A 24,332-nucleotide genomic window follows, 5' to 3' on the forward strand; every position below is an offset into this window, starting at 1 on the left:
TATGTTAAGTAGTTAAGTAGAAATTCCACCAGTAAAAGTCTTCTCTCTCTTAATCAAAATTAATAAGAAGCATGTCCCGTTTTGAGACTTGACATGTCAATGGATATTTTCTGTTTGTTGGAGGAAAAAAAAAAGGGAATACGTCACTCTCTTGTAAGCACCACTAAGATGGAAAATCCACCTGGGCCAGAACCTCATGTCCCTATGAGCCTTATTGTAGCTTGCAGAACAGTCTGCATGAATGACAATCACCCCATCAGAATCATTAACTTCGCATAAATTGCATAACAGATTCCCAAGCAACAGTGAAGAGAAACCCAACTACAATAGAAAAGAAAGTCTTTGTTCTGTTTCTAGCTGGTAGGTAGAAACACACACACACACACACACACACACACACACACGCACACTACCATCACAGCCCCAACATGAGGAAAAAGCCAGATAATTTACCAAGCTATTCCTTTTCTTGAGCCCAGTGAAAGGTGAATTTGAAAATCAACAAAGTGAACTGAATTCCAAAGGGTCAAGTTTCTCTGAGGAGTGGGGACACACAAAAGCTTTCACCTTTGATGGAACCAGAGAGGGAGAAGCAGGGGGCCAGAGAATCAGAGACAAAAGCAATCAGCTAAATGTTAACCAGTTCCTAAAGGTGGAGCCTAGGCTAGCAAATCAGTTAAGAACGAAGCCCTCAGGCAAAGGAAGTAAGAAAGCCCTCAGGAGCTGTTTTTCACAAACTGCACCTACCGCTCACCAAAAAAGATTGAGGGATGTGAGACAGGGCAGGAGACTGGAGCATTCCCTTCAGTGGTGCAGGCATGCTGACGAAACCAGGTGCTGGCAAAAGGACACAAACCTGCCTCCCCCATCCCAGGACTCTTCTTTCATAAAAAAATCCCACTTCTCAAGCTGTTGGTTTGGTGAGAATGCAGGAAACACTCAGGCCAGGCAAACAGATACCCAGGCAAAACCCAGCTGCTTCTGAGAGAAGAAGCATAGAAGCAATCCCATTTGCTTCTGGAAAAGAGGAAGTTAAACCTCTTGGGTCTAGTGTCTGGCCCCAATACCGAGCAGAAGCTTGTCGTCACTGGAGAAAGGGAGGAAACTCTCCCCCACCCCAGACCCCACACAGATACTCTTGCAGAATCCGCCTGCTTGCTAGGGCTCCCATAACAAAATACTACAAACTGAGTGGCCGAAACAAGAGAAATGGATTGTCTCAAAGTTCAAGAGGCTAGAAGCCCAAGATCAAGGAGTCAGCTGGGTGGGCTTCCTCCTAGGGCCATGATGGAAGAATCTCCTCGATGTCTCTCCCTGGGCTTCAGTGGTTTGCTGGCAATCTTTAGTGTTACTTGGCTTGTAGAAACATGACCTTGAGTTCTGCCTTTATCATCATATGGTGTTCTCCCTGCGTGTATGTCTGTGTCCAAGGGTTCTCTTCCTATAAGGACATTAAGTTACATGGAATGAGGGCCCACCCTAAGACCCCATCTTAATTAAATATACCTGCAATGACTCTACTTCCAAATAAGGTCAGATTCTGAGGTAACGGAGGCAAGGATTTCAAAACTTGAATTTGAGAATGGGAGACCATTGTCCGCAACAAGACAGAATCAAAAATGCTAAGAAAGCCCTGGCTTTGAGGCTCAGATTCATAGGATCTTCCTAATACTGAGGCTGGGACAAGAGAATAAAAATCCCTACCCATCCTACCATCACTCCAGCACCAAGTAATTAGAAATCATATTTAATTCAACAGAAATTAAAACATACCACATTAACGTTGGCGGAATACAGCTAAAAGCAGTGTTTAGATGGAAATGTATAGCATTAAACACTTACATTGGGAAGAAAGAAATATCTCCGATCAGTGAATTATGCTTCTGAGAATAAGAGCAAATTAAACACAAAACATCAGAAGAAAGAAAACAATAAACACCATACATAAAACTTAGTTTGAAGTGATCTAGATTTAAATGTAGAGAAATCCAAAGGAGAAAATCTTTGTAAATTTGAGTTAGACAAAAATTTTCTCACATACAAGAAGCACATATATTTTTAAATATTTATAAATGATACTCCCTTAATATTAAAAACTTCTATTTTTAAGAGACATGCTTACAAAAATGTAAAGACACACCGTGTACTCATTGAAAATATTTGCCATATGCATTTATGATATATAAGGAACACCTACATCTCAGTAATGAGAGGACACAAAACCAAATTTAAAAAATGGGTAAAAAAACATTTTATGAAAAAAATAGTAAAAAAATAGTGTATGAAAATATGCTTAATATCAATAATTATCAGGGAAATTTGAATTAATACCACAAATTAAAACAAAAATAAGATGGCTAAAAGATAGAAATAGCAATGATATTTTTTAATGTTTATTTTTGAGAGAGAGACAGAGTGTGAGTGGGGGTGGGGGGGGACAGAGAGAGACAGGGAGACACAGAGTCCAAAGCAGGCTCCAGGCTCTGAGCTGTCAGCACAGAGACTGACATGAGCCTCGAACCCATGAACCCTAAGATCATGACCTGAGCCAAAGTCAGACACTTAACCTACTGATCCACCCAGGCGCCCCAACAATAACAATACTAAGTGCAGAAAAAGTTGAGGTACCACCCAGAACTCACATGCATTATTGCTGGGAAAGTAAAACGACATATTCATTCTGGAAAAACACTCGGCAGTGTCTTATACACTTACCCAGTATCTACCTAGCAAACCAATTCTTCCATATTCATTCAGAAGAAATTAAAACATACATCCACACAAAACTGAGTATTTATAACAGCTATTCATAACAGCCCTTAACTAGAAACAATCCCAGTGGCCACCAAGGGATATGACAGTACAATGGAAAACTACCTAGCAAAATAAGGAAAAACCACTGAGATACAGAAAGCCAAGAATGGATCTCAAAATAGTATCTTCAGTGAAAAAAAAAAACCAGACATAAAAAAGATAACTACCAAATGATTCCCTTTGTATGTCATCTAGAAAAGACAAAACTCCAGGGATAAAAATCAGATGAGTGGTGTCAGGGGCCAGGTGTTGGGGGAGGGGATTTATTACAAAGGGGTAGGAGGGAATTTTCGGAGGTGATGGGTTACAGGTTATGTCTGTGTATGTTTGTCAAAATGCATTGGGCTGTGGGCTTAACATGGATGGGTTTTAATGATTTAAAGTGTACTTCCATAAGCCCAACTTTGCAAAGTACAGCAAAAGAAATACTTCCTATGAAATATTTTACATAATTAACAAGAAAAAAGTCATATCAAAGACTTTTAGCTGGACTCTACATATGATGATTGTACAAGACCATTTAATTACACTGCCTCTTTGTGCTTGAACAATTTCCTTCATTCACTGTATATGGAGTTTCTCTTATGTACTATGGGTATCAAGCCCACTTACTTAATGAGGGAGGAAAATCAAGACTCTGCGAAGACTCATGATTTAGCCATATTGGATTGGAAGTCTATGCCTTGACATTGTGCAGCCTATATGCCCATGGCCCGTGCCTGCCCGGTGAAGTGTGAGACCGGGAGAGGAGAAACCAGAGAAAACAAAGTACCTGGGGCATTGCCATTCCTGACTGTTGGGATGTTTTCACGGTGAAAATTTTCTCTTGTCTCCCACTTGCTTTAGTTATTTCCACATGACTAAGTGTCACTGCTTCTGAATAGGAATTTAAGCAGGTCATGATTTTTCTGGTTATACATGGTTAACATAACACTCTGTGGTCACTCCAAGTTGCAAGGTAAATCAAGATGTAGACTATCCAGTGAAAAACATAAACCACTTCAATTTTCATCCAAAGGCAACGGTTCATATGTTGCCAACCACAGATTTGTCACCTGCCTTCAGGGCAGGGATTCTCACTGACTCCTGCAGCCACATTCACCTTTTCCCCCCATTTGCCACTCAACCCACGTCTAAAATCAGAACTGACCTCTCCTTAGTGGGCTAATGTGGTGATAAAAAGAGGAAGAAGGAGCAGCACATTTTTATTTGACTGTTATAACTAAATCAGAATGAAACAAAACAAACGAAACAACAGTATCCTCCTAATAGCTGAGAGCTCACAGGTAGCCAGCGTGTCAAACTAACTTGGTACCCTACATAAACAATTTCACCTCATATCAACATCAGAAAAGGTTACTTCTCGACTATGAGAGAGGAGACACAAACAAGGGCACTAGACAACCACAAAAAAAGGATCAAACATTTCTCCTCTCTGGCTAATACAGGGGCCATTGGTTCTTTACCAATGCCAGCTCTATCCCACTTTATTACTCTTACCCCTTTTATATAAGTTACTAAGAGGCTCATCACCAAACTACTTCTTGCTTACTAATAACTTCCAATCCAGTACAACCCCTCACTTTCTTAAGGCAAAGTCAACCATTCAAGCCAAACTCTATCCCAAGAATGCCCTATGTTCCCTTATACTGACTGACCCCACAGTTCTTAATGGTGTAAGGTTTCCCTTACGTTAGTAAACCTAGCACTGTTTGACTTCATTATTTCTTCCCTGGGCTTTAGTGAGACGGTTTTGTATTCTTTGAACCTAGCAAACACCCAGAGGTCATTCTTTCTCTTAGGAACATGACCCTGGATTCCTTGGAGGAGTCCATGCTGGATCCCTCCTGCCACCATATTTACCCCATGGAACGTATGCTCCTCCATTTCCTCCACATCTAGACCATGTTTTTGTGTGTGTTTTGTTTTGTTTCAGAGTTCTTCTCCATATAAACTCCTTCCACTGGACTCCCAGGCAATTATTCCAGGAAGAAGTTGAAAGATTCCAAGATGAAACGCTGGGTTACTCACATCCCTCGTGTGTTTCATCTCTGGTCCAAGGGAAAAGGTCATGCATCCTCTTTCCTCTATACACTTTGGCAGAACGGTTCAGTACCAATACAGACATAGCTCTTCCTCACGCTTCCAGCAAGGCCGCTTACCAACCCAAATATCTTGCAGCCAGGATCTCCCAGGTGGGAGGCAGGTATCATTGCTTTGCGCACCCGCACTTCTGGAGAGTCCGAGTGCAGCTTTCCCCAAAGAAAAAAAAAATCTTCCAATGTCTCATTCTATCTAAAATGTAATCATTTTAGACAGTCTGCAAATTCTAGAAAGCTGGGAATCTATGCCTGTGAGTCAGTTATTTCTCTCTGGGATCATCACATCTATCGCATGTAGGGCACAGCGCCTTGGTCAATAGTGCCTATATGAAATCTTGTCTTTTCCTCTGAAACTAACCATTTTAATAGTTTCACTCTTCCACAATCAACAGAACTCCGAAATTCAAAAATAGACCTTTTCTTATTCTTTCCCTGAACTTTTTTTTAAATTCTGTTCTCCCATTTCCAATGATGGCACAAATTTTAATCTATATGCTTTCCCATAAGTTCAGTGTCATACGGTGATCATTTTTCAGTCAAATCAAGAATATTATTCCAATCCCAGTCAGGTTCATAGATACCATTAGGTTCTCCTTCACTGCATTTCCTTCCCACCTACCCTCTCACCGCAATTCTACACACCCTTTGTCCACTGCCCAGCCATGCCAGGCTGGGAGTAAACTGCTTACATGATAGTGTGTCCACTGCTGGCGGGAAAGTCATGCCTCCTTCTGGTTTCCTCGGTTTCTTTACAATCCTGATTACTGGAGTGACCATCTGATCTGGTTCCTGATGTAGCTGCTTCCCCCGCCTCCTAAAGGCGACCAGTCCATAGGAAACTTCTGAAGACTTCCTTTAGTCCTTTAGTCTGATTGGCAGCCTCTTTGGATTGGAACTTCACCCTATATCCTACTCCGAGCTCAAAGGAAAATTAGGAATGATTTGATGTCAGTCACTTTTGGCAAGATGAGGATGGACTGGAGAAGGGAGGGATCTTTCTTATTAGCTTCCTTTACAACCATTCCTCTATTTTTTTTTTTTTTATTTTGTCTTACTAAATGGTCTCATTCAAGCCATTCGCTACCCTTTATCCCCACCCCCCATTCAATGTCAATGTCCAATCAGTCAAAATCCTCAGGTCAGAACATTAAAGAAACCTGGTATTTATTTTATCTCTGCTACTTCTTTTCACACATAGACTTGAATCATCTTATTTTTTTAATAAGATATACTTCTGATCTTATGATTTATATGCTTTAAATCTATAAATCTTTTTCCATTGCTTTTCAAGACATTCCAAGTACTTAGCACAAAATTTCCTTCTTACTCTGGCTTCCATCTCCCTCTCTAACCTTATCTACTATCCCTCCCCCAAATACACCCTGCACCCTAGTTTCTAAAATATGTCAAGCTATTTCATTTCCCTTTGCCTTTATTCTTATTGTATTTCCCTTCAAGAATGTTTTTCATCATTTATAGTGCATTTAAGAATGGTTTTTACAAATAGGAAAGACTATTCAGAAGTTTCTTTCTGTTTTAAAAATTAATATTTGATTTATTAAATTCACCTATTTGAATTCTTAGTTCCTTATCAAGGTTTTAAGTGAAGTTTGTAAATCATATTCTATATGTAGAGTGAGCTGATGTTAGCAATTATTTTTAAAAAGTTTTCAAATATGTTTGGTCCCATTTAAACGCTTTTAAAATGGAGCATTTTCCAACCTTTTAGTTTTTTATTTTAATAGATTTTAATTATTCTTTAACTATTTTACCTGATCTAACTACAAAGCCTATCTATTTACAAAACCTATTAATAGCTTTCATTATAAGAAACATAATTTTATATTTTGTTGGTAAGAAATTATATGTCATTTTATATTGACCCATATTATTCACATATTTCTTATTTTCAAATTTACCTATTTGCTGAAGCTTCTTTGTAACTCGGAAATCAATGTCTATGGCATATTTGGGGTCATTCATAGGCACATGAATGTACAGAGCAGAGAAATTTTTAATTTTATTCCCAGCAGAGGTCAAAGAAGGTGACATACTATAAACAAGTGTCTTTTCTATGGTCTATTTAGTGCCACATTTTTTTCTTGCATTTTTGTGCTTTTATTAGTGATTTTTTTTCTATTTAAAATGGCCCCCAAGCACAGTGCTAAAGTGCTGGCTAGTGTTTTAAACTAGTAGACTGATCTGTGTGTTATGGAGAAAATGGGTATATTGGATAAGCTTCATTCAGACTGCTTGTTCCTGGATGTTGACTATGAGTTCAATGTTAATGAGTCAACAATGTATATTAAATAAGGTGTCTTTGGGGTGCCTGGGTGGCGCAGTAGGTTAAGCGTCCGACTTCAGCCAGGTCACGATCTCGCGGTCCGTGAGTTCGAGCCCTGCGTCAGGCTCTGGGCTGTTGGCTCAGAGCCTGGAGCCTGTTTCCGATTCTGTGTCTCCCTCTCTCTCTGCCCCTCCCCCGTTCATGCTCTGTCTCACTCTGTCGCAAAAATAAATAAATGTTGAAAAAAAAATTAAAAAAAAATAAATAAATAAGGTGTCTTTAAACAGAAACACAAATAAAACAAGATTATGTATTGATTTATTCATGAAAAGGTGATCAGTAGCTCACAAGAACCTAATCTTGTGTTTCCTTTAAGAACAACAGTTCAGTATGTGCTATTCCATGTTCGTGGTGACTTATATAGAGGACATAACTAGTGTAAAGATGAGAATCAACCACAACTCCAAAAAAGGAAGAGGTTGCCAATTAAACGATGACATACCATTGATTGAAAGACACGCCTTGATTTCAGCAATAAATGTGTCTCAAAATTTTTAAAAATATCTCAGAATTGGTAAGTGAATTCATAAATATTGAAAATAATTTATGAGTTGGCTGCGGTGCCTGGGCAGCTCAGTTAACTGAGCATCCAACTCTTGATTTTGGCTCAGGTCATGATTCCAGGGTTGTAGGATTGAGTCCTGCATCAGGCTCTGCCATCAGCATGGAGACTGCTTGAAATTCTCTCTCTCCCTCTGCCCCTCCCCCCATGTGTGCTCTCTCATTCTCTCTGTAAAATAAAAAATAAATAAATAAATAATATACAATTAAAAAATTTATGAGTTGATAAATAATGCTTATAAATCCGTTGAGTTAAACCTATAATTAGAATAACCCTTAATTTTTCTTGAATCTTCCATTGGTGAACACAAATTTAGAGCTGATTTCAACTGAAAATAGTAAATCTAATTCAGCCACTTAATTATACAGTTTAATCTGGAGATATTACAATAGGTTAGATTCTATTAAAATTATAATTACAAAAAATAACCAATGCATGCAGATTCTTTCATAGTACACATTTCTTAAATTGGGTTTTGATTTCAATTTTGTAGCTTACAATACAAGGTGTGTCTGAGTTTTGATGAAATCTGGAAATATCCCAAATGCCCAGAATGTGCCCTGCACCCTGCTTCTTGATACACTTTACTCCCAAGGTTTTAGCTTAACTTCACATCTTTGTGGTATTCCCTCATACTACCAGACAGAGTTAAATGCTATCTCCTTTCCTTCATCCCCATCAATCTATCACATTTGATTTGTCTTTAAAATCATATTAAATATATAATTATTTTTTAGATGTACTATCATTCCATTATGTGGCAGACATCAATCCTTATCTTTGAATCATTAGTGTCTCCCATAGTATACTATATAGCAGATACTTTATACATATGACTTTTTTCTTTTATACCTATTATGTGGCATATCCTATGCTAAGCACTGAGGATAAAATTTCAAGTAGGATTGGCCTTGACTTCCAAGGGCTTACAGTTTAAGAAAGTAAGTGGGGCACCTGGGTGGCTCAGTTGGTTAAGCATCCAACTTTGGCTTAGGTCATGATCTCACAGCTCATGAATTCAAGCCCCGTCAGACTCAGTGCTGACAGCTCAGAGCCCAGAGCCTGCTTCAGATTCTCTCTCTCTCCCCCCTCTCAAAAATAAATAAACATTAAAAAAGAAGAAAGAAAAAGAAAGAAAGAAAGAAAGAAAGAAAGAAAGAAAGAAAGAAAACACAGGTGCTCTGTGAGAACAAACCAGAGGGTCCAAATCAGACTGTGTTGAAATGGGAAAATGCAGGTCAAAAACATTGTCCAGGAGAACTGAGTTTGAAGTTTCCATGTGAATTAAGTAGACCAAGAAGATGTTAGTAAAATGAACCCATAAGGTGGGGCTGTTTGTCAAGAAAATTCTCATGAGCTGTCAAAAATCAATCAGACAGGTTTTTTTAAGTTGTTTTTTTATTTATTTATTTTGAGAGAGAGAGAAAGAGAGAGAGAGTGCGCAAGCAGGAGAGGGGCAGATAGAAAGAGAGAGAATCCCAAGAAGCTCCACACTGTCAACACAGAGCCCAAAGTGGGGCTTGGACCCACAAACCATGAGACCATGACCTGAGCCGAAATCAAGAGTTAGCCACTTAACCAACTGAGCCACCTAGGTACCCCAATCAGATAGTTTTAAGTAAAAGAGGCTTATAGTTCTAAATTCATGAACAAATGTGAGATTTAATCAAATTTGAAGTCTATATCATTAGAAATATAATTGAAAAAAGAATGCACATCTTGTTAAGGGAAAAGTTGTAGAGAATGATGCCTGGGCTTCATATTAAATTACTCATGGAGGTAATTAACTTTTTTCATGATAGAAAAGAAGCAGAGTTACTTTGTGTTGTTTGTTGGGTTTGGAGGAGTGGGGAAGACACTACTGAAGGACCTTGAGAAACTTGGGTCAGAAGAGAACGCCAAGTTCTCTACACCAAGTGTAGGGAGCAATTCATAACTTCATAAGAAAATGCTTTAACTTTCTACTTGGCTAAAACATGAATTAGAGCTAAAGACTGAATGGCCATCAGGTTCTTGCCTCTGACTCTCAATGTATAGTTCAGGTTGGAGTGAAAGATACCAAAGAAGCCTGGTGCAGAACTTGTATGGCAGTGGTACTCCTCATCTCTAGAGAAGGTAGAACCCTAGCCACTTGAAATGTTCGGTGTCTCCCTCAACAGTTTTAGGATGGTCGATGCCAGCCAGTACCTGAAGAAATGCTACGGCATTTGGGACCAGATATGGTGCTTCAGAACACACATCCCTGGTGTACAATCTGTGATTGACAGATATGGAAACTGTTGTAATAACATCACGTAATGACCTGAAGAGAGGTGTGTCTGGAGTGAGGTGGGGGACCTTTGGAACATTTTACCTGGTCTGTAGATATCTAATGTCAATTTGATGTTATGCAGGAGAGATTATTTAGAAAATAGACCAAGTGAACCAACGAACTCCCATTTCTTCTGTTTCCTTCTGTAATTGTGGCTTCATAAATGTTCTTGTTTCCTATAATATTTGTAGAGGGCACTGTGCTTCAGAGTGTGGTTTGGGGAATTCCAGAGGGTTCCTGAAGCCTTCCCAGCAAATCCCATAGAGGGACTATAGAAGTGAGGGCACTTCCTTCAGAGGAGATCCACTTTTATTGGTATTCTTTGTCTAGGTTCCATTGTAACATTTCATTTGACCAAATAGATCCATGATCAAAAATATAGGAATAATTTTAAGTTTATTTATTTATTTTGAGAGAGAAAGCTTATTAGCTTATTTTATTTATTTTGGTGCAGAGCCAGACGTGGGGCTTGAACTCACAAACCATGAGATCATGACCCAAGTCAAAATCCAGAGTTGGACGCTTAACCAAATGAGCCATCCAAGCACCCCTAGTAATAAAACTTGTGACAATATAAATGATACATGGAGATTCTTATTAATAATAAAGAGTTATGCTTTTAATATAGGAAATAACAATGACAAATATCACTGGGTTCAGATTTGCTTTCAGTTGATTGCCCAACACATATTCAAAAACTATGTGATTCCTAAAAGCCCAAGGGATTTCTATGACCAAAATTATTCATATGGACAGGTCCCATAAGGCTAGAAAACAAATTGGATTAATAGCAGAAGATAAAATATATTTCATAGACATAGGAAAAACTAAACAACGTGGGAGTATTTTTTTCTTTCACAGTTTTTATAATCTAAAAAAAAAAAAAAAAAAAGAAAGAAAGATTGACAACTGTTATCTTCAGAGCCCTGATCCATTAATACAACCAGCTAAATATAAACATCAAAGAGATAAGGGTGACAAAAAATTTAAAAACACACTACTTTTACAGAGGGGAAAAAAAGGTATGAGAGTTAGAACATGCCTGCCTGTTAAAAATTAATTTAAAGAATGGAGGGAGTTAAGAAAGTGCTTTAAAAATAGTTGCCAATAAATTGAGTTGTTAAATTTAACAGTGACCCATAGTACCTCGCTCCTTCCCAGAATTGACATCCACTTTTTCTCCTTTGTGCCTCTGATTAATGCAACATTTATAATACATGGAGAAATCGTGGGTGTACAGAGATATAATGAGCTGAGGTGCCTAAATCTTGTAAAGATTCTATAACCAGCAGCTGGAAACTGAAATTAGGATGAAATCATTTAAGTCCAAATAATGTAACTTCCCTAACATCTGTCAAAGACTTGGCTTTTAATCTTATGATTGGAAATGGGTATTGCCACACGAACAGAATTTTCCTGGTTAACTCAGTCAATGTCACTGTTAAAGTGAATTTTATGGTGATTTTAGGGTAGAATTTCAGTTAATTCTCTGAAGATTACACTGCACAGGGAGAGAGGAGACACCTGAAAAGCAAGATTTTTTTGTTTCGTTTGTTTTGTTTTATGCTACTTGCTATCATCTCTAATGAGCTCACTAAGAGGGAGAAGTATTTCTGGCTTCTGCTTGGAATGATGAAGATGGAGAGTAGGGAATGGGTTCCTTAAGACTCAGTGGGTGCTGTCATAGATATTGACCATTCTCGAATGTTTATCTTTTCACCTTTCTTTCCTCATCGTGCATCTCCCGAAAATCTGGAAGACAGGTGGGGGTCAATTAGATGGAGGCATGTTAAAATTTCTTCCTAAGGTTGTGAAATTAATTACAAGATACAGAGTTAAAAATGAATTTCATCTAAACAAGGAATAATTTTAGCACATCACCTGCAAAATTAGAGACATAAGATCGATATGTATTAGTTGGGGGTCTCCAAAGAAACAGAACCAGGAGGATAGAGAGAGAGATTTATTATTAGGTACATAATAGATATATAAGGAGATTTATTATTGAGAACTGGCTCATACAATTATGGAGGCTGAGCTATCCCACCATCTGCTGTCTGCAAACTGGAAAACCAGGAAAGCAGGTGGTATAGTTCAAAAGCCCAAGAACCAGAAAGCTGATGGTCTAGACCCCAGTCTAGATCTGACAGCCCAAGAACCAAGAGCACCAAAGGCAAGATCCCTGTCCCAGCTCACAGGACCCAGCAGAGGGTGGGACTCCTCCCTTCCTCCACCTTCTTAGTCTGTTCAGGCCCTCAGCAGACTGGGTGATGCTCTGCCACCCTAGGGAGGTCAATCCATTTACTCAATCTGTCAATTCAAATGCCTACAGTGTCTCCCAGAAATACCCTTACAGACACACCCAGAAATTCTGTTTAACCAGATAGCTGATCATTCCAGGAGCGGGTCACATTGACACATAAAATTAACTACCATACAATACAAAAAGTCTGTTACTGTTCTAAAACTTAAATGTGTATATCTTGTTTGTTTGTTTGTTTCTAAATCTGGAAACTCCACTAACCACATAGACGATCAAGTATGTTCATGCATTTGGTGACATAACGGTCTCTAACGTTCACTCACAGCTCTCTGATTGCATTTCTAAAAGAAATGTTTTCTTTCCCTATAAAACAAAGTGAGTTCAAAAACAAATTATAATTTTAAATTATTGTTCATTTTTCATATTATTCCTATAATTTTACCTCTATTAATTCAACAAACAAGCAGTTTGATTCTATCTGACTTCTTTAAATGACACAACTTGGCATGATTGGGAAAAAAAAAACAACAACACTGGCAAGGATTCATTGAAATTATAATTGATATTTGTAATGGCTTCAAGATGCATACATGGAAAATATTCCAAAAACCTCCAGTATTTTCATTGTAATTCTTCTATTTCCTTATAAATATCATCACACCTTAGCTTACATGTTCCCAAGTTTGGGGGCTGCAAAACTTTCTTTTTCCAATTGGAAATGCAGTTATAAAACATTCATTAAATTTTAATAAAGCTCTTTTCCAGAAGTACACTCTGCTCCAGTGGGTATCGAAATCTTGTAACAGCTAATTATGGAATGTGAAGGTTACATATTTTTCAGCCCAATAACTGTAAGATGCTAAACAAAAGATCAAAAGATTAGTTTTAATAAAACTCAATAAACCAAAAAGTGTAAATAACACAGATGAGGAAGCTTTGAAATGTCAATATGGTTTCTATATGAGATTTTACTTCTGTTGTAAGTAAACCAGAAAAAGAATTTAGGTACAAGCGATTTTTATTAGCATTCACTGAAATTTTCTCTTAGTTTTAAATGGTGGCATATATTATATAAAATGGTTTAAAAAAATAGGACCTGCTGATGTTCCCTAATTTTGTACGTTCTTCAGTGATTTTCTTTATTTAAAAGTAAAATATCTCAAATATGTAATGTTACGTATTTCCCCCATATTAACTAAACGAAAAATAGAAAGTGAATTTGAATATTTTTCACAACCAGTAGAAGAAGAAAAACTGTTAGAAGAAAAATCTAGCTGAAGTTTGCTTTGTAATTACAGACCCAGAATTTAAAGAGAAAATGTTTTGAGTTTGGACGTAAGTAGACTAACCACAAATAACAAATAACCCTAATTCTCTATAAACGGACTAACGTGCTGAGTACAGCTTTATGCCATGCTGATCCCAGCTCCACGAGAGCGAGCTAAGCTACATTTACTCAGTGGCAGGTCACACTTCAGAACCTTCTGGATTCTTACTGACACAATACACACGCCTACAGCTGGGGCCAGGGACCATTTGGAGCCAGGCAGAGTAGGAATTACAGTGAAGAGCCCCCCATGCCCTTAACCGTAAGCCATCAACGGAAAATAAACACAGGTGTAAGGAAGGCACTCCTTCCTACTACAACCTGAATTTATCGCTTTGTCTCTTGGTTGTTCTGTGGAGGAAATCGTCACCCCAGAGCCTGTAGCCTTGTCTTGTTGCCACAGCTCCTGCAACATGGCAGTGCACAAAGTCCAAACCGACTTGAGAAAGAAAGTATGTTGAGTGGAACCTTCAGAGGAGGAAAGGATATAGGTCTGCTGGTGGGTGGTTGAGGCGGGGACATATCCGTATGTTCAAAATGGTCTTACTCCTTTAATGTCTCTCCCCCTGTTCCTTTCAATAAACCCTCTGTATTATCCAAAATCAAGATGGCAAGAAAGCTGAGAAAACACTTGAGTCACTGGAATCAGTGTTAAAATTGAATTTATCCGATTTTTCAATGAGTGTGGTGTTACGACATCGTATTGGAATTATATTTTTTGATTTTCCAAAGCTATACAGTGGTTTACCAGAGGTTGATATACTTTTCCTTTTTAAACAAAATTGTATTGACAAGTTTTTAAAAAGTTTTTCCTTGTTGCTTTATTTATCTTCTTGTAGATTCTATAGAAATGAATGACAAAAATAGAATCATTTGGGGTTCGGCTTAAACTTTTATTCCTAATTAAAATATACATAACTTTGGAGTGCCTGGGTGGCTCAGTCGGTTAAGCATCGGACTTTGGCTCAGGTCGTGATGTCACAGTTTGTGAGTTCGAGCCCCGCATCAGGCTCTGCGCTGGCAGCTCAGAGCCTGGAGCCTGCTTTGGATTCTGTGTCTCCCTCTGTCTCTCTGCCCCTCCCCCACTCGCACTCTGTCTCTCTCAACAATAAATAAACATTTTTAAAAAGTATATATATATATATACACACACACACACACATATATATACATACGTGTATATATATATACATATATATGCATATATATGTGTGTGTGTGTATATATATATATATATATATATATATATATATAACTCAAGGCCTTGTGAAATGTAGCCCTCTTAAAACTGAAAAGAAAAAGATCAAAACAATTCAATAGAGGGGCGCCTGGGTGGCTCAGTCCGACTTAAGATCAGGTCATGATGTCGTGGTCTGTGAGTTCGAGCCCCACATCGGGCTCTGTGCTGACAGCTCAGAGCCTGGAGCCTACTTCGGATTCTGTGTCTCCCTCTCTCTCTGCCCCTCCCCCAGCTCATGCTCTGTCTCTCTCTCTCTCTGTCAAAAATAAATAAACATTAAAAAAATTAAAAAAAACAATTCAATATAAACATGTACAATATTATTATATAATATGCATTATATATAATTATATACATATTTTATGTAATTAATATATTCTAAATATATATTTATGAAAATATAATGTAAAAATATAATTCTACATTATACAAATACAATACTGTATTATATACTTAAAATTGACTAAGAGGGTAGATCTTATGTTAAGTGTTCTAATCACAAAATAATAATAATCAATATAGTAAAAATAGATATGGGAGAAAACTTGGGGAGGTGATGAAAATATTTATGGCCTTGATGGTGACAATGGTTCACCAATGTATACTCATCCCCAAACTCTTCCAGTGTTATGCATTAAATACATATAGCTTTCTATGTGTCAATCATACCTCAATAAAGTGGGTTTTGTTTTGTTTTATTTTGTTTTCGAAAGACCAGAGCCTGGACGCAATATGTTTCTCACCTCCCAAACCCCTACCCCCAACCCTGGCCTCAGGGTTCACCTTACAGTTCTCCTGGTCCTGGAGCTCAAAAAAGTGTTGTTTTTTTTTTTTTAAGTTAATTATTATTTAAACTTGTATTATTATTTTCTTATTGGTATTACTTGCTAAAAACCCCCTTGCAAAATAAATAACTTGAGGTTAACCACTGATAAAGAAGTGGAATGTATTACACAATGAAAAGGAGTGCTAAGTAATTCTAAAGACAGTCAGGAAAGACGAGGGGAGTCTCAGAGTAAAATGGCATCAATCTTGCAACGGCAAATATGCATTTGGGAGTGAAATGCCTTGAGAAGACATTGCCTCATGACTACGCTGATTAAGCAGGGAGTTTAAACAAATTCTGAGAGGGCTTCTGGAAACACGGGGCTCAAAAAAGATGAGAGACTTACAAAGTAGGGTGACTGAGGGGTGGCTGAGTGCTTCCCTCCGTTGAGCATCTGCCTATTGATTTCTGCTCAGGTCATGATCCCAGGGTCGTGAGATCGAGCCCCGAATCAGGCTCTGTGCTGAAAGATTCTCTCGCTCGCTCGCTCGCTCGCTCTCTCTCTTTCTCTCCCTCTCTCTTTTCGTCCCTCTCCCCTGGCTCATTCTCTCTCAAAACAAAGAACAAAACAAAACAAAACAAAACAAAACAAAACAAAACAAAAAAAAGCAAAAAGCAAAGTAGGTTGACTTCAAATGACAGGGCTCCAATCAGAACTTCCCACAGGAGTCAGAAAAGCTCCCAAACCTGATTTTCATTCTCAGCTGTTCCCTCCATCTTAGAAAACTGACACACACTTTAATTCTCTGCTCATCCTAGATGACCCACACAAATTTTTTTCTTTTCCATAAAGCCTTCCACTGTATGTGCAGATAAAGGCAACTATTTTTCCTCAGAGCACCTTACTCATTTTGTGTTTTAACCTGCACTCTTTGTGTTCAGGAGAAAGTTTGTTTTTTACTCATCTTTCTATGACCTGCGGTCCCATTTCACAATACCCTGTGCACGGTATAGGCTAAAATGGTAAACCTTTGGCATCCATGAATTTAAAATTTGTTGTTTCATTTATTTGCGAATTAATCATCCTAAAAGACTATGGCCCATAATACTGTGCTATTTTTGATGGGGTCCGAAGTTGATGTGTGAGTGGTTCACTTAGCCCATGAATGAATAATTCCAGACAAGTAAACGGTGGCCATGTTCAATATCATTGTGTTACATCCATTCTCAATAATAAACTAGCTGATAGCATTTAGATTTATTACCATGCAGTTTATAGGAAATTATAAAAATTGGCAAATTATTCATGGTCCCCAGAATGCACCGTCTGCAAAAGTCCAGAGCCCTCTGCAAAGACACTTAAGTGTTGAACTGATTAGGCATTTAATTTGTGGATTAGAAATATAGTATTCAAAATCTCAACTGATTCCAAGTGAAATTTTAGGTACATATTTGAAGCTATCATAAAGCATAAATCAGGCTTTCTTTTGCCAATATTTCCCTCAAAATTGAAAAGGAAACATTATATATTGGATCTAGGAAGACGTCTACATTTGCAATGTATCTTTAGTTAAGTCTGCTCAGATTGTTCAGGTATCATGCTTTGATATATCATCAAACCAGGATTCAAAACCACCTCCTTTCAACGTACAATTGAACCTTAATAATGATCAAAGACTTCTTAAAATTCCTTAATGCATCCAGGAAAGTTAATATGTTTGCTTTCATAGGAAGATCCAATGTAATTCAATAAAATTTGAGAACACGTCGAGTGCAGTATGCCAAACTACCAGATTAGAACAATAAATGAACAAATGAGGCGCAATATTTTTCCCAAGGGTATGACAATCTAACAAGGGAAAATAAAACAATCACAGTAAGAAATAACTATGGTAAAACATCTTAAATTTGAAGTGTCCTAAGAAATGTAACCACAAAGTAAGTCCGTTTTCAAGGAGAGCTGGGAGGAAAGCTTTTGAGGAAGGAGGGGAATTTGAAAGATGAGTAAACGTTTAACTGGTCCTGAGTGGAAGGCATAAGCAAAGGCAGGAGTCAGGGAGAGCAAACCACGCTGGAGGAGGAAGGTACTGTTTCATTTGGCCGAGTGTGTGCTGTGCAGTGGGGTGGCTGTGCCTTGCCCTTCCCATGAGGCCTCTCCCTGGGGACGATGCGATCACATCAAGTTTCATTCCATGGTGCTCTAAAGCACCAAAAGAGACATCTCCTTCCTGAAGCCCAGTCAGAACTTGTTCCAGGGATCTGATGCGAGCCCTGTACTTCTTACGAGCATACAAGTCAGTATCTGCCCTCTCTCACTGGATATTTTTGTTTTATTACCAACTGTGGAGAGCAAGGCTTCATTACCCGTTAAAGACCTTTGGCTATTACAAGCAGATGACACTGTAGACAGGTTCCAGGCAGAAGCCATTTCTTCTGAGGATATCTGAAATCACAAAATTAGATCTTGTAGGTAGGTGTGTCTGCCCCATTTGTTTCTAATTCAGTCACACCAAGGGATGAAAGGGGAAAGCTTCACACCCAAAGACCTAGCCAATATAAACAAAACCAAAAACAAAAAAACCTGACTGTATATCTGAGAAGAAATTATGGCAATAGATTTTTCATCTCTTGACGGACCTTCAGGAAAACAAAACCCCAAACAGTATGTTTCCAAAGAAAGAAATCAGTACGGCTTCCTCTTAGAGATGTCCTTCCTGTGGGTTATGCCCCGAGTGAATATTTAAGGGAAGCATTCACTTTTGTCACTCAGTGGGGTCTACATCCCAGCAGTGAGTTCTCAGGGCTCATTAGTGGTGGACACGGCAGTCTGTCCTACTGGGCTTCTCTCACAGCAAAGCTAGAGGTCTCTCCCAGACAAGCATTCTTAGGAAATTCTTATAAAAACAAATGGATATGAAGGAAGGTTCAAAACTCAGAGAATTAGGCATCACTTAAACTGCTCATAAATTATTTTATTTTTAATGTTTTAAACATTTATTTCTTTTGAGAGAGCAAGGGAGAGAAGGAGAGAGAGAATCCCAAGCACTGTCGGTGCAGAGCCCCATGCGGGGCTTGATCTCACGAACCTTGAGATCATGACCCGAGCTGAAATCAAGAGTCGGATGCTTGACTGAGCCACCCAGGCGCCCCTCATAAAATCATTTTAAAGTCGCTAAAGTGTCTCAACCACGCTATCCACAATCTGGTAATAAAAATAATTTTTCCAAACTTAAATGTCAAATTGCAACATCCTCTTTAAACTGGTTAAGAAGAGGCTTTGGCATGAAAGACAATCTCTAAGATTGGAAAGACCTGATGTTTTACTATTCAACATGTGACTTTAGGTAAATCTATGACTTTAAATTAGGCTCATGTTTATTATTAAATGATGTATCTTAAATGTAAACATTTTAAGTATTAACTATATTATTTATTAGTGAGGAGACATATTTGAAATATGCTTTATGTGTCAAATTAAGAAAATAATCTTGAAAACAATCATTTTACAGGAAACTGAAAGCATCCTGATTGCCATGTTCAGAAAGGACAAATTATATTGCTGTTACAGGTAACTGTTGCACAATATTATCACAAATATTCACACAAATGTCTTAGATCCTTTAAAACTCCATTTGTGGTCTATCTCTGAAGAGCCCAGTCTTCATACATTACTAAAGTTGAAAAGAAACTTTCAGATAAAAGAGGTTTTATACTGGCTCAGAGAATGGATGGCTGGCTTTTCAAAAACAAACCCAAAATGGATTTTCTGCATTACAGCCTCTGAGTACCAGGTTTAACTGTTAAGCTGCCCCGTTCAAAGATAATTAAAAGTTATCTCCTTTCCACCGATTTCCAAATTGGAAAACATACGTGGCAATTCTTAGTAATACAACTTATGTCAAAGGTTTTTAGAAGTAGAATACAGAAAGCCAGATGGATTTCGTCGGTCAGAATAAAGTTTTGATGTCATAAAGTCCACTGATATTCACCTTTGATTCAGCAGGATGGAAAACTTTGTGAGAGAGAGAGAGAGAGAGAGAGAGAGAGCATGAAAGAGAAAGAGAAGCAGATACAACAGGAAATCAGGGTCAGAAAGAAAAAGGTGCAACGAGAAAGTGAGAAGAATTTACTCTAGTATCAAAATTTGGAATTATTTTCTGGAAGTTGGTAGTCATTATAACTCCCAGGAATGAAACTAAGTTGCATCATCCATTCATGTATTCATCCAGCCTAGGGTTAACATAGGATGCTAATCCCCTTCCGTATCTTACTGTATTCACTTAACAAGAACACGCAGCGATGATTAAAGCTTTTCCATTGGCCACGTTTGCTTCGAATGCCCTTTTGCAAAAATTGGAAAGATAGATGACCAACTGTGTCATCAAATCCATGACCGCCACCCCACCTGATCCATGAGAGATGGGTCCCGAGAGGGCTTTCTAATCGGTTGTTCATGGAGTCATAATAATTGAGAGGATGGGATTTCCACCGCTCCCCTTGCATGATAAGTCCAAGGTATAATAAATTTTAAAGTCAGGAAGTAGATCCTGATATAAATCTTCATTAGGCTTTCTTCGCTTTACATGAACTTGTGGACATATGAATAATGCATCCATTTGCCTAGCGATACATAAGTCAAATTCACCTTTTTTTTTTTTTAATGGACAATGTTAGTCTACTTTCTCCCCAGGATTAAGAAGAATTAAGTAGCAGACACTACAGACATTGTTAATTCTGCCTATGGATATTTCACAGTTATGCCCCATTTCTCCTGGACGCCCTAAATATGCAAACATTATCTAAAATACACACATTAGAGCGGCACTTGCAAGGTATAGAGTCTGATAAGCATAAGCCTTCGGATTGAAGAGAATGTGCTCTTTTGAGTCATTTCTATGATTATATTGCCCTCTAATGTTTTTCTATTAGTTATGAAATCTGATATTTTCAAGCAGCATTATTCATTGATGCAATGGATATATATTGAATGTAAATAGTCCCCCTCCTCAAGGACCTTATAATTTAGAAAGAAGGAAACATTAATCAAAGACTCACATAAATACACGTGATATCACAGTAACGATCAGTATTTCAACAGGAGACTAAATGGTACTAAGAGAGTATAGTAGGGAGGAATGCGTTTGGTGCAGGATCTCTCAGCAAGGTTTCCAAGGGAAGTGATGTAAAATGGATCCATAGGAGTAAATAAGGGGAATAGAGACAAGGGCTAAGCATTCCAGTCCGAGAGATCGGCATGTACAAGAGCCCTGTGGTAAAGAAGGAGGGCTCATTAATAAAACCAAAGGTAAGTCAGTGCATCTTGGGTGCAGAGAGTGTGGCGTGAGATTAAAGATGGTGTGGCACCGATATCATGTGAGCGTTTTAAAGAGGAAGACAACATCATCAGATGTGCATTTTAAGAAGGGCATCCAGTTATAAGGCAAAATATAATTTGAGTGGTGGGATATGAGTTCGTACGAGAAAAGTTGAGGAAGTCATTGCAATGGTTAGATTGATGTGGTGACTGAAAAAAAGCAACAGCAATGATGATGAATTATAGCGAACATCCACTGAACACGTATGTTGTAGTAGGAGAGAGAAATGAGGTGCTTCAATAGTTTTTTTGGAAGATAAGATTGACACATTTGCCAATAAATTGCAAAGGAGTGGTTAAGGAGAGAAAGGCGTTCAGAATATAAGTAGGTATCTGATTTGTAGGCTTGGAGAACAATGGTGCCATTTATTGATCTAGGGACGAGCATATTGGGTCCCCTGTCCACGTACATAATGAAAACCCTTAACATCAAACAAAATTATAGTTTTAAAAATGCCAATAGAATGATCCGGTGGTTTGTCAATCCATCAGTATCAGGGCCTCACTCTGGTGAACTCAGAGCGAGTGGCAGCGACGTGAAGTAGAATTCCCGTGCAGCTGTTATTCAGCACTTTCCAAATTTTCATTTATATGAATTACGTTTTTTAATTCTTCTCCAACAGTAAGGAGTTCTGTATGACACGCCTCTTTTCTTAGACCTCTGATCATTTGCTATCAACAAGGTAACGAATTTTTTTAAGTTCTAGGCAAGCAGTTTTTCTAGAGCTTTTAACTGTAGGAACTTAAAATCTCTCTTTGAGAACAATTAGGTCATGATCCTTTCCATTAGTTTTAGTGCAAAGTGCCCACATTATTGCAGGTATTATTTAAGTCTGGGGAGAGAATCCGAAGCAAGCTTTGCACTGACAGTCCCATGCAGAGCTTGAACTCAAGAACTGTGAGATCCTGACCCGAAGTCTGATGCTTAACCGACTGAGCCACCCAGGTGCCCCGGCACCTTACTTCTTAGAGTTGTCATGAAGAATGTCTGAGATAGTAATGCACAGTGCTCGAGGCGACATCTACTCAAAAAATGCAAGTGGCTGTTATGATGATGTAAACGCCAGACAGTAAGTGATTAGAGTAAGAAAGAAGTACGTCCAAGAGAGGAATCCATGAGGGGATATGTTTGCCACGCAGAAGATTTTAAACGGATTGAGAGAGGAAGCCTGTCTTCCTCCTATCTCTAGAATCCAGAGTTATGGTACCTTGTCCAGAGCAGGTATAGAAAAACTATGTGTATATGAAACTATGTAACTCAATACATTGCAGATTTTCATATTAACGACCAAAAAATGAGTATTATTTTGCCCCTACAACTGGATAGGCTGGAAAATATAACCTGTACACCAACAGCAAAGCAAGGGAAACCGTTTCATATGCCTGTTGGTTAGGCTAGTGGGTATAAGCTGCCATGTTTTCATTTCCATTCACAGCTCTGGGGTTTCCAGAGCATCATGAGAAAGTTCACCATAGTCAATTTACTCGGTACAAACCATCTGCCTGTCGTCAGTCTGTAATCAGGGACCTGACCACAATTTCAAGAGAGACTGCACATTACAGGGGATAAATGCCAAGAGCAGAAGTTGAAAACAAGTGGCCTAAAGATACATTTTGCTCATCCCACATGGAGTTTGCAAATTGTTTCTTTAATTGTCCATTTCAGTTGAGGGACTTCACATTAAAAACCTAGATTTCTTTCTTTCTTCCTTTCTTCTTTTTTTTTTACATTTGAGAAGCATTTATTCCTTTTTTTTTTTTAATATAATTTGTTTTCAAGCTGGCTAACATACAGTGTATACAGTGTGCTCTTGGTTTTGGGGGTAGATTCCTGTGATTCATCGATTACATACAACACCCAGTGCTCTGACTCGTCTTGAAAAAGAGGTCGTCACATTGGGACTGATTTAGTGACCCCCCCATCACCTGCTGCTGAAATCTGACCTTCCCCCCTTTAAGGAGAGCATGCACTCTCCAGCATACCTCTATATCACCTGGCCAGTTTATTCACGATATCAGCTCCCTGGCTGCTGTAGATTTTTGACTTGGGATTGCGGACTCACAAATCACTGATCGGCTACCATGCGCTAGGAAAATAAGGATAAGTAACATAGACGGGAGTAACGTTTCTTTATAGAGTTCACAAAATGCCAGAAATAAAGATAAACAGTTTGAGATTCAAGTTATTCGGTTAGGCCCTAAAATACACTACAAACTTGACAATCTAAAGTTCCCTCTAGCTCTAAAATTCTGGAAGTTTACACTATGTGAGAAGGAAAAGAGGTTCTCTTTAATGAGGTAAGTTTGAAAAATTATTAAACGTGTTTTCTTAACTATACGCCATCTTTCATTTACTAGGTCATAAACAATTTATATCACCTCATCAATGTTACGAGACGAACTTACGGGTTTGAAATGCAGAAAATGTGCACACAATGATTTTCTGAGCTTTTATGCTTTCTTTAAAGTGATAAAGCAGGCTAATATGTGTATCTCTATTTTACTCACCTCCTAGTAACGTCCTCATAACCATCTCTTTATATACAAAAGGAAAGATACAATAAGGGAAATACTGCCAATGAGTTCACAAACGGCTCTGCTGAGTTCTGCTAGCGAGAGGCATTACAACCTAACTGGGTGCATGCAGACAATATTATTCAGAATCTCACACTTCCTTTTCTGAAATGACAGTGCTGAAGAAGAATTATCCAAAAGACGTTCCTGGCTTGTGTTGCATCAGGGTTAACCTGGGCCTTTGAAGCCATTGCTCAACCAATACCACTTTTTTAAAGGAACTTGTCACAAGTCTACAGTATGGAAAGAGGTTTGATTCTTGAACTTTTAAAATGTTGCTTTGAAAAATTCAACCTGTAAGAGTGAAGCTTTACAGGAAAACTGAGCCAGTCACAAAAGACAAATGCTCTTTGAATCCACTTATATGAGGTGCTTAGAATAGTCAAAATCAGAAAGACAGAATGTAGAATTGTGGTCGCCAGGGGCTGGGGAGCAGGGGTAGGATCGGGATTACTTGTCAAATGAGTATAGAGTTTCAATCTTACAAGATAAAAAGTGCTGAAGATGGATGGTGGTAATGGTTGCACAACCTTATGAAAGCATTTAATATCGTGCACTTAAAAATGGTTAAGATGGGGTGCTTGGGTGGCTCAGTCGGTCGAACATCTGACTCCGGCTCAGGTCATGATCTCACAGTCCATGAGTTCGAGCCCAA

The 24,332-nt window shown here is 38.3% G+C and overlaps 1 long non-coding RNA gene across 1 annotated transcript; it reads left to right on the forward strand.

Annotated features, from left to right (window-relative positions):
• Positions 1-24,099, forward strand: LOC121031321 (uncharacterized). The gene is made up of 3 exons (XR_005790673.1): positions 1-11; positions 14,169-14,175; positions 24,004-24,099. It is a non-coding gene; the product is annotated as an uncharacterized LOC121031321 (long non-coding RNA).
• Positions 24,100-24,332: the final 233 nt, after the last annotated feature.

The sequence above is a fragment of the Herpailurus yagouaroundi genome, unplaced genomic scaffold, assembly GCF_014898765.1.
Source record: "Herpailurus yagouaroundi ecotype Mexico unplaced genomic scaffold, PumYag 141, whole genome shotgun sequence".
In the NCBI taxonomy this organism is placed as follows: Eukaryota; Metazoa; Chordata; class Mammalia; order Carnivora; family Felidae; genus Herpailurus; species Herpailurus yagouaroundi.